We start from the raw sequence: 11,773 nt of genomic DNA on the forward strand, positions 1-11,773 counted from the left end.
AATGCCGTACGATATGGGCTATAGCCCATGGTCCAAAATGATGAGAAACGAGGCTAACTTTTTTTTTCAAAATTTCAAAAAACATGGGCTATAACCTTTCGTTTTTGTCATTTCGTCATTTTTTTCAAATCTTCAAAAATGATGAAAAACGGCGCGCTATAGTATGCCGTACGATATGGGCTATAGCCCATGGTCCAAAATGATGAGAAACGAGGCTAACTTTTTTTTTCAAAATTTCAAAAAACATGGGCTATAACCTTTCGTTTTTGTCATTTCGTAATTTTTTTCAAATCTTTAAAAATGATGAAAAACGGCGCGCTATAGAATGCCGTACGATATGGGCTATAGCCCATGGTCCAAAATGATGAGAAACGAGGCTAACTTTTTTTTCCAAAATTTCAAAAAACATGGGCTATAACCTTTCGTTTTTGTCATTTTGTCATTTTTTTCAAATCCTCAAAAATGATGAAAAACGGCGCGCTATAGTATGCCGTACGATATGGGCTATAGCCCATGGTCCAAAATGATGAGAAACGAGGCTAACTTTTTTTTTCAAAATTTCAAAAAACATGGGCTATAACCTTTCGTTTTTGTCATTTCGTCATTTTTTTCAAATCTTCAAAAATGATGAAAAACGGCGCGCTATAGTATGCCGTACGATATGGGCTATAGCCCATGGTCCAAAATGATGAGAAACGAGGCTAATTTTTTTTTCAAAATTTCAAAAAACATGGGCTATAACCTTTCGTTTTTGTCATTTCGTCATTTTTTTCAAATCTTCAAAAATGATGAAAAACGGCGCGCTATTGTATGCCGTACGATATGGGCTATAGCCCATGGTCCAAAATGATGAGAAACGAGGCTAACTTTTTTTTTCAAAATTTCAAAAAACATGGGCTATAACCTTTCGTTTTTGTCATTTTGTCATTTTTTTCAAATCCTCAAAAATGATGAAAAACGGCGCGCTATAGTATGCCGTACGATATGGGCTATAGCCCATGGTCCAAAATGATGAGAAACGAGGCTAACTTTTTTTTTCAAATTTTCAAAAAACATGGGCTATAACCTTTCGTTTTTGTCATTTCGTCATTTTTTTCAAATCTTCAAAAATGATGAAAAACGGCGCGCTATAGTATGCCGTACGATATGGGCTATAGCCCATGGTCCAAAATGATGAGAAACGAGGCTAATTTCTTTTTCAAAATTTCAAAAAACATGGGCTATAACCTTTCGTTTTTGTCATTTCGTCATTTTTTTCAAATCTTCAAAAATGATGAAAAACGGCGCGCTATTGTATGCCGTACGATATGGGCTATAGCCCATGGTCCAAAATGATGAGAAACGAGGCTAACTTTTTTTTTCAAAATTTCAAAAAACATGGGCTATAACCTTTCGTTTTTGTCATTTTGTCATTTTTTTCAAATCTTCAAAAATGATGAAAAACGGCGCGCTATAGTATGCCGTACGATATGGGCTATAGCCCATGGTCCAAAATGATGAGAAACGAGGCTAACTTTTTTTTTCAAAATTTAAAAAAACATGGGCTATAACCTTTCGTTTTTGTCATTTCGTCATTTTTTTCAAATCTTCAAAAATGATGAAAAACGGCGCGCTATAGTATGCCGTACGATATGGGCTATAGCCCATGGTCCAAAATGATGAGAAACGAGGCTAACTTTTTTTTTCAAAATTTCAAAAAACATGGGCTATAACCTTTCGTTTTTGTCATTTCGTCATTTTTTTTTTAAATCTTCAAAAATGATGAAAAACGGCGCGCTATAGTATGCCGTACGATATGGGCTATAGCCCATGGTCCAAAATGATGAGAAACGAGGCTAACTTTTTTTTTCAAAATTAAAAAAAACATGGGCTATAACCTTTCGTTTTTGTCATTTCGTCATTTTTTTCAAATCTTCAAAAATGATGAAAAACGGCGCGCTATAGTATGCCGTACGATATGGGCTATAGCCCATGGTCCAAAATGATGAGAAACGAGGCTAACTTTTTTTTTCAAAATTTCAAAAAACATGGGCTATAACCTTTCGTTTTTGTCATTTCGTCATTCTTTTCAAATCTTCAAAAATGATGAAAAACGGCGCGCTATAGTATGCCGTACGATATGGGCTATAGCCCATGGTCCAAAATGATGAGAAACGAGGCTAACTTTTTTTTTCAAAATTTCAAAAAACATGGGCTATAACCTTTCGTTTTTGTCATTTCGTCATTTTTTTCAAATCTTCAAAAATGATGAAAAACGGCGCGCTATAGTATGCCGTACGATATGGGCTATAGCCCATGGTCAAAAATGATGAGAAACGAGGCTAACTTTTTTTTTCAAAATTTCAAAAAACATGGGCTATAACCTTTCGTTTTTGTCATTTCGTCATTTTTTTCAAATCTTCAAAAATGATGAAAAACGGCGCGCTATAGTATGCCGTACGATATGGGCTATAGCCCATGGTCCAAAATGATGAGAAACGAGGCTAACTTTTTTTTTCAAAATTTCAAAAAACATGGGCTATAACCTTTCGTTTTTGTCATTTCGTCATTTTTTTCAAATCTTCAAAAATGATGAAAAACGGCGCGCTATAGTATGCCGTACGATATGGGCTATAGCCCATGGTCCAAAATGATGAGAAACGAGGCTAACTTTTTTTTTCAAAATTTCAAAAAACATGGGCTATAACCTTTCGTTTTTGTCATTTCGTCATTTTTTTCAAATCTTCAAAAATGATGAAAAACGGCGCGCTATAGTATGCCGTACGATATGGGCTATAGCCCATGGTCCAAAATGATGAGAAACGAGGCTAACTTTTTTTTTCAAAATTTCAAAAAACATGGGCTATAACCTTTCGTTTTTGTCATTTCGTCATTTTTTTCAAATCTTCAAAAATGATGAAAAACGGCGCGCTATAGTATGCCGTACGATATGGGCTATAGCCCATGGTCCAAAATGATGAGAAACGAGGCTAACTTTTTTTTTCAAAATTTCAAAAAACATGGGCTATAACCTTTCGTTTTTGTCATTTCGTCATTTTTTTCAAATCTTCAAAAATGATGAAAAACGGCGCGCTATAGTATGCCGTACGATATGGGCTATAGCCCATGGTCCAAAATGATGAGAAACGAGGCTAACTTTTTTTTTCAAAATTTCAAAAAACATGGGCTATAACCTTTCGTTTTTGTCATTTTGTCATTTTTTTCAAATCTTCAAAAATGATGAAAAACGGCGCGCTATAGTATGCCGTACGATATGGGCTATAGCCCATGGTCCAAAATGATGAGAAACGAGGCTAACTTTTTTTTTTCAAAATTTCAAAAAACATGGGCTATAACCTTTCGTTTTTGTCATTTCGTAATTTTTTTCAAATCTTAAAAAATGATGAAAAACGGCGCGCTATAGTATGCCGTACGATATGGGCTATAGCCCATGGTCCAAAATGATGAGAAACGAGGCTAACTTTTTTTTTCAAAATTTCAAAAAACATGGGCTATAACCTTTCGTTTTTGTCATTTTGTCATTTTTTTCAAATCTTCAAAAATGATGAAAAACGGCGCGCTATAGTATGCCGTACGATATGGGCTATAGCCCATGGTCCAAAATGATGAGAAACGAGGCTAACTTTTTTTTTCAAAATTTCAAAAAACATGGGCTATAACCTTTCGTTTTTGTCATTTTGTCATTTTTTTCAAATCTTCAAAAATGATGAAAAACGGCGCGCTATAGTATGCCGTACGATATGGGCTATAGCCCATGGTCCAAAATGATGAGAAACGAGGCTAACTTTTTTTTTCAAAATTTCAAAAAACATGGGCTATAACCTTTCGTTTTTGTCATTTCGTCATTTTTTTCAAATCTTCAAAAATGATGAAAAACGGCGCGCTATAGTATGCCGTACGATATGGGCTATAGCCCATGGTCCAAAATGATGAGAAACGAGGCTAACTTTTTTTTTCAAAATTTCAAAAAACATGGGCTATAACCTTTCGTTTTTGTCATTTCGTCATTTTTTTCAAATCTTCAAAAATGATGAAAAACGGCGCGCTATAGTATGCCGTACGATATGGGCTATAGCCCATGGTCCAAAATGATGAGAAACGAGGCTAACTTTTTTTTTCAAAATTTCAAAAAACATGGGCTATAACCTTTCGTTTTTGTCATTTCGTCATTTTTTTCAAATCTTCAAAAATGATGAAAAACGGCGCGCTATAGTATGCCGTACGATATGGGCTATAGCCCATGGTCCAAAATGATGAGAAACGAGGCTAACTTTTTTTTTCAAAATTTCAAAAAACATGGGCTATAACCTTTCGTTTTTGTCATTTCGTCATTTTTTTCAAATCTTCAAAAATGATGAAAAACGGTGCGCTATAGTATGCCGTACGATATGGGCTATAGCCCATGGTCCAAAATGATGAGAAACGAGGCTAACTTTTTTTTTCAAAATTTCAAAAAACATGGGCTATAACCTTTCGTTTTTGTCATTTCGTCATTTTTTTCAAATCTTCAAAAATGATGAAAAACGGCGCGCTATAGTATGCCGTACGATATGGGCTATAGCCCATGGTCCAAAATGATGAGAAACGAGGCTAACTTTTTTTTTCAAAATTTCAAAAAACATGGGCTATAACCTTTCGTTTTTGTCATTTTGTCATTTTTTTCAAATCTTCAAAAATGATGAAAAACGGCGCGCTATAGTATGCCGTACGATATGGGCTATAGCCCATGGTCCAAAATGATGAGAAACGAGGCTAACTTTTTTTTTTCAAAATTTCAAAAAACATGGGCTATAACCTTTCGTTTTTGTCATTTCGTAATTTTTTTCAAATCTTAAAAAATGATTAAAAACGGCGCGCTATAGTATGCCGTACGATATGGGCTATAGCCCATGGTCCAAAATGATGAGAAACGAGGCTAACTTTTTTTTTCAAAATTTCAAAAAACATGGGCTATAACCTTTCGTTTTTGTCATTTTGTCATTTTTTTCAAATCTTCAAAAATGATGAAAAACGGCGCGCTATAGTATGCCGTACGATATGGGCTATAGCCCATGGTCCAAAATGATGAGAAACGAGGCTAACTTTTTTTTTCAAAATTTCAAAAAACATGGGCTATAACCTTTCGTTTTTGTCATTTTGTCATTTTTTTCAAATCTTCAAAAATGATGAAAAACGGCGCGCTATAGTATGCCGTACGATATGGGCTATAGCCCATGGTCCAAAATGATGAGAAACGAGGCTAACTTTTTTTTTCAAAATTTCAAAAAACATGGGCTATAACCTTTCGTTTTTGTCATTTCGTCATTTTTTTCAAATCTTCAAAAATGATGAAAAACGGCGCGCTATAGTATGCCGTACGATATGGGCTATAGCCCATGGTCCAAAATGATGAGAAACGAGGCTAACCTTTTTTTTCAAAATTTCAAAAAACATGGGCTATAACCTTTCGTTTTTGTCATTTCGTCATTTTTTTCAAATCTTCAAAAATGATGAAAAACGGCGCGCTATAGTATGCCGTACGATATGGGCTATAGCCCATGGTCCAAAATGATGAGAAACGAGGCTAACTTTTTTTTTCAAAATTTCAAAAAACATGGGCTATAACCTTTCGTTTTTGTCATTTCGTCATTTTTTTCAAATCTTCAAAAATGATGAAAAACGGCGCGCTATAGTATGCCGTACGATATGGGCTATAGCCCATGGTCCAAAATGATGAGAAACGAGGCTAACTTTTTTTTTCAAAATTTCAAAAAACATGGGCTATAACCTTTCGTTTTTGTCATTTCGTCATTTTTTTCAAATCTTCAAAAATGATGAAAAACGGTGCGCTATAGTATGCCGTACGATATGGGCTATAGCCCATGGTCCAAAATGATGAGAAACGAGGCTAAATTTTTTTTTCAAAATTTCAAAAAACATGGGCTATAACCTTTCGTTTTTGTCATTTCGTCATTTTTTTCAAATCTTCAAAAATGATAAAAAACGGCGCGCTATAGTATGCCGTACGATATGGGCTATAGCCCATGGTCCAAAATGATGAGAAACGAGGCTAACTTTTTTTTTCAAAATTAAAAAAAACATGGGCTATAACCTTTCGTTTTTGTCATTTCGTCATTTTTTTCAAATCTTCAAAAATGATGAAAAACGGCGCGCTATAGTATGCCGTACGATATGGGCTATAGCCCATGGTCCAAAATGATGAGAAACGAGGCTAACTTTTTTTTTCAAAATTTCAAAAAACATGGGCTATAACCTTTCGTTTTTGTCATTTCGTCATTTTTTTCAAATCTTCAAAAATGATGAAAAACGGCGCGCTATAGTATGCCGTACGATATGGGCTATAGCCCATGGTCCAAAATGATGAGAAACGAGGCTAACTTTTTTTTTCAAAATTTCAAAAAACATGGGCTATAACCTTTCGTTTTTGTCATTTCGTAATTTTTTTCAAATCTTTAAAAATGACGAAAAACGGCGCGCTATAGAATGCCGTACGATATGGGCTATAGCCCATGGTCCAAAATGATGAGAAACGAGGCTAACTTTTTTTTTCAAAATTTCAAAAAACATGGGCTATAACCTTTCGTTTTTGTCATTTTGTCATTTTTTTCAAATCTTCAAAAATGATGAAAAACGGCGCGCTATAGTATGCCGTACGATATGGGCTATAGCCCATGGTCCAAAATGATGAGAAACGAGGCTAACTTTTTTTTTCAAAATTTCAAAAAACATGGGCTATAACCTTTCGTTTTTGTCATTTCATCATTTTTTTCAAATCTTCAAAAATGATGAAAAACGGCGCGCTATAGTATGCCGTACGATATGGGCTATAGCCCATGGTCCAAAATGATGAGAAACGGGGCTAACTTTTTTTTTCAAAATTTCAAAAAACATGGGCTATAACCTTTCGTTTTTGTCATTTCGTCATTTTTTTCAAATCTTCAAAAATGATGAAAAACGGCGCGCTATAGTATGCCGTACGATATGGGCTATAGCCCATGGTCCAAAATGATGAGAAACGAGGCTAACTTTTTTTTTCAAAATTTCAAAAAACATGGGCTATAACCTTTCGTTTTTGTCATTTCGTCATTTTTTTCAAATCTTCAAAAATGATGAAAAACGGCGCGCTATAGTATGCCGTACGATATGGGCTATAGCCCATGGTCCAAAATGATGAGAAACGAGGCTAACTTTTTTTTTCAAAATTTCAAAAAACATGGGCTATAACCTTTCGTTTTTGTCATTTCGTCATTTTTTTCAAATCTTCAAAAATGATGAAAAACGGCGCGCTATAGTATGCCGTACGATATGGGCTATAGCCCATGGTCCAAAATGATGAGAAACGAGGCTAACTTTTTTTTTCAAAATTTCAAAAAACATGGGCTATAACCTTTCGTTTTTGTCATTTCGTCATTTTTTTCAAATCTTCAAAAGTGATGAAAAACGGCGCGCTATAGTATGCCGTACGATATGGGCTATAGCCCATGGTCCAAAATGATGAGAAACGAGGCTAACTTTTTTTTTCAAAATTTCAAAAAACATGGGCTATAACCTTTCGTTTTTGTCATTTCGTCATTTTTTTCAAATCTTTAAAAATGCTGAAAAACGGCGCGCTATAGAATGCCGTACGATATGGGCTATAGCCCATGGTCCAAAATGATGAGAAACGAGGCTAACTTTTTTTTTCAAAATTTCAAAAAACATGGGCTATAACCTTTCGTTTTTGTCATTTCGTCATTTTTTTCAAATCTTCAAAAATGATGAAAAACGGCGCGCTATAGTATGCCGTACGATATGGGCTATAGCCCATGGTCCAAAATGATGAGAAACGAGGCTAACTTTTTTTTTCAAAATTTAAAAAAACATGGGCTATAACCTTTCGTTTTTGTCATTTCGTCATTTTTTTCAAATCTTCAAAAATGATGAAAAACGGCGCGCTATAGTATGCCGTACGATATGGGCTATAGCCCATGGTCCAAAATGATGAGAAACGAGGCTAACTTTTTTTTTCAAAATTTCAAAAAACATGGGCTATAACCTTTCGTTTTTGTCATTTTGTCATTTTTTTCAAATCTTCAAAAATGATGAAAAACGGCGCGCTATAGTATGCCGTACGATATGGGCTATAGCCCATGGTCCAAAATGATGAGAAACGAGGCTAACTTTTTTTTTCAAAATTTAAAAAAACATGGGCTATAACCTTTCGTTTTTGTCATTTCGTCATTTTTTTCAAATCTTCAAAAATGATGAAAAACGGCGCGCTATAGTATGCCGTACGATATGGGCTATTCTCCTCTTGCACAATGTAGTAGACGGGACTTCCTGGTTCTGTATCCCCCGTCTCTTCACTTCCGGCCCATCCACAGTGCATTGATTTCGCTGCATTTCTACGGACAATATTATTATTTTCTCGTCACTGGTAAATTCTGTAGGTACGTTTAAAATTTACTTTTATTTGTATGGTTCATTAATATACCTTTCGTTTTTATCGGAATTGTTTTATCGTGTGTTTATTTCCAAAAATGTGTTCATTCGAAATGATGTGGATTGCTACTAGTTGGCTGTGCACACTGCTACTGTAGATTCTAAGGTAAACCTTTTATTATGCTACAATCTGTTTAATAAGCTAACGTTTGTTAAGTGTTTTTATCAGTGGTGTCTTTTAAGCTTTTGGGGCTTTATTTAATGTATAAATAAATATACATCAAAATAAACGTTTACTGTTAGAGCAAGGACCCGTTTGGGGAAGCACCCTATGATGGTTTAATTTGTTTGTGCATACTGCATATACAGCATATCATCATGAGACATCATCACGTTTGTTAGACCTAGACTCGTTTGATAATGACAAAGAACACGTTAGCAACATTAGCATCATCATCATGACATTTAGCATCACAGATTAGCTCCGTCTGAAGCCAATCTCTCATATAGCCATTAATAAACGGTTTGCATAATTACAGTACATTCAAGCACAACTCAATACAACAACTGTTAACTGTGAATTCAATCAATTCATCATAATGATAAATTATGTTTGTGTTTGTGATGTTTTATAATGTTATGCCAAATATGTTCAGTATGTCTGCTTTTTCCACCACTGCCTGCATCTGATCACAGATAAATGTATTTATCTGTACAAACACTCTGTACTTTATTATTATTTTTTCATATTATAAGGCCTACATACTCTTATTATTGCATGACAAAAGGTGAAATTGGGCTATCTACATGCTCACAAGTCACAATGCAATGTGGTCTTGTAGATATTTTTTTTATTATTCAAATATTAATAACCCTGTTTCTATGTGTAGGGACCCACAACCAGGTAGCCTTCATGATCATCTGACAAATACAGGAGGACAGTGTTGGCAGGTATGTTTTTTTTATTCATTTGTATTATTGTATCATACCACATCTGTCTGATCGGTGCAGTTATCCACTGGTCTCGCTCTCCTCTCCCAAACACACATCTTAATGAATTCCTGCCGTGCTTCTATGTACTCATATGTGTATTGGTCAAGACACTGTACCTAAAGAATGCAGCATTTTTGTGTCTGTGTTTCTCACAAAAGACTGATTCTTTATAAAATCTAATTGTCTATATGCGCCTCGTTTTTTGCTCCAGGATGAAGAAAGGCACTGTAAAGTATATGAAGAGGGCGTGTGGTTCTGCAGAGTTTTGCTCAGTCCCTCTTTGCTCTACATCAGCTTCAGTCTGTTCGCTCAGTTTCCATGCCATCCCAGCTAATGCTGAACTGAGGGCAAGGTGGCTTGTCAACATCAAAAGGGATGACTTCAAAGGAGCCACTGCCATTCCTAGAAAAATAATAGATTTTCAAAATATTGCATTCATGTGTGAAAGGTTTGATTTACAAGTATGTATCCAACTTCCAGCATACAAATGGAACCAAATTGATCAGTACAGGTCCATCCTATAATTTTACATCTTGACTTAGATCTTCATACACTTGTATAGCAGGAGTATGCATGCAGACAGATAAACAAACAGAACACAGAAAGCTTCCATATATGATACAATAATAATGAATAAAAAAACATACCTGCCAACACTGTCCTCCTGTATTTGTCAGATGATCATGAAGGCTACCTGGTTGTGGGTCCCTACACACAGAAACAGGGTTATTAATATTTGAATAATAAAAAAAAGATCTACAAGACCACATTGCATTGTGACTTGTGAGCATGTAGATAGCCCAATTTCACTTTTTGTCATGCAATAATAAGAGTATGTAGGCCTTATAATATGAAAAAATAATAATAAAGTACAGTGTTTGTACAGATAAATACATTTATCTGTGATCAGATGCAGGCAGTGGTGGAAAAAGCAGACATACTGAACATATTTGGCATAACATTATAAAACATCACAAACACAAACATAATTTATCATTATGATGAATTGATTGAATTCACAGTTAACAGTTGTTGTATTGAGTTGTGCTTGAATGTACTGTAATTATGCAAACCATTTATTAATGGCTATATGAGAGATTGGCTTCAGACGGAGCTAATCTGTGATGCTAAATGTCATGATGATGATGCTAATGTTGCTAACGTGTTCTTTGTCATTATCAAACGAGTCTAGGTCTAACAAACGTGATGATGTCTCATGATGATATGCTGTATATGCAGTATGCACAAACAAATTAAACCATCATAGGGTGCTTCCCCAAACGGGTCCTTGCTCTAACATTAAACGTTTATTTTGATGTATATTTATTTATACATTAAATAAAGCCCCAAAAGCTTAAAAGACACCACTGATAAAAACACTTAACAAACGTTAGCTTATTAAACAGATTGTAGCATAATAAAAGGTTTACCTTAGAATCTACAGTAGCAGTGTGCACAGCCAACTAGTAGCAATCCACATCATTTCGAACGAACACATTTTTGGAAATAAACACACGATAAAACAATTCCGATAAAAACGAAAGGTATATTAATGAACCATACAAATAAAAGTAAATTTTAAACGTACTTACAGAATTTACCAGTGACGAGAAAATAATAATATTGTCCGTAGAAATGCAGCGAAATCAATGCACTGTGGATGGGCCGGAAGTGAAGAGACGGGGGATACAGAACCAGGAAGTCCCGTCTACTACATTGTGCAAGAGGAGAATAGCCCATGGTCCAAAATGATGAGAAACGAGGCTAACTTTTTTTTTCAAAATTTCAAAAAACATGGGCTATAACCTTTCGTTTTTGTCATTTCGTCATTTTTTTCAAATCTTCAAAAATGATGAAAAACGGCGCGCTATAGTATGCCGTACGATATGGGCTATAGCCCATGGTCCAAAATGATGAGAAACGAGGCTAACTTTTTTTTTCAAAATTAAAAAAAACATGGGCTATAACCTTTCGTTTTTGTCATTTTGTCATTTTTTTCAAATCTTCAAAAATGATGAAAAACGGCGCGCTATAGTATGCCGTACGATATGGGCTATAGCCCATGGTCCAAAATGATGAGAAACGAGGCTAACTTTTTTTTTCAAAATTTCAAAAAACATGGGCTATAACCTTTCGTTTTTGTCATTTCGTCATTTTTTTCAAATCTTCAAAAATGATGAAAAACGGCGCGCTATAGTATGCCGTACGATATGGGCTATAGCCCATGGTCCAAAATGATGAGAAACGAGGCTAACTTTTTTTTTCAAAATTTCAAAAAACATGGGCTATAACCTTTCGTTTTTGTCATTTCGTCATTTTTTCAAATCTTCAAAAATGATGAAAAACGGCGCGCTATAGT

At 35.0% G+C, this 11,773-nt stretch overlaps 1 long non-coding RNA gene across 1 annotated transcript; it reads left to right on the forward strand.

Moving 5' to 3' along the window:
- Window positions 1-8,350: 8,350 nt before the first annotated feature.
- On the forward strand, window positions 8,351-10,381 carry LOC308320845. The gene is made up of 3 exons (XR_013964565.1): window positions 8,351-8,425; window positions 9,312-9,372; window positions 9,626-10,381. It is a non-coding gene; the product is annotated as an uncharacterized lncRNA (long non-coding RNA).
- Window positions 10,382-11,773: the final 1,392 nt, after the last annotated feature.

The sequence above is a fragment of the Protomyctophum bolini genome, assembly GCF_963924005.1.
Source record: "Protomyctophum bolini genome assembly, chromosome: 9".
NCBI lineage: Eukaryota > Metazoa > Chordata > Actinopteri > Myctophiformes > Myctophidae > Protomyctophum > Protomyctophum bolini.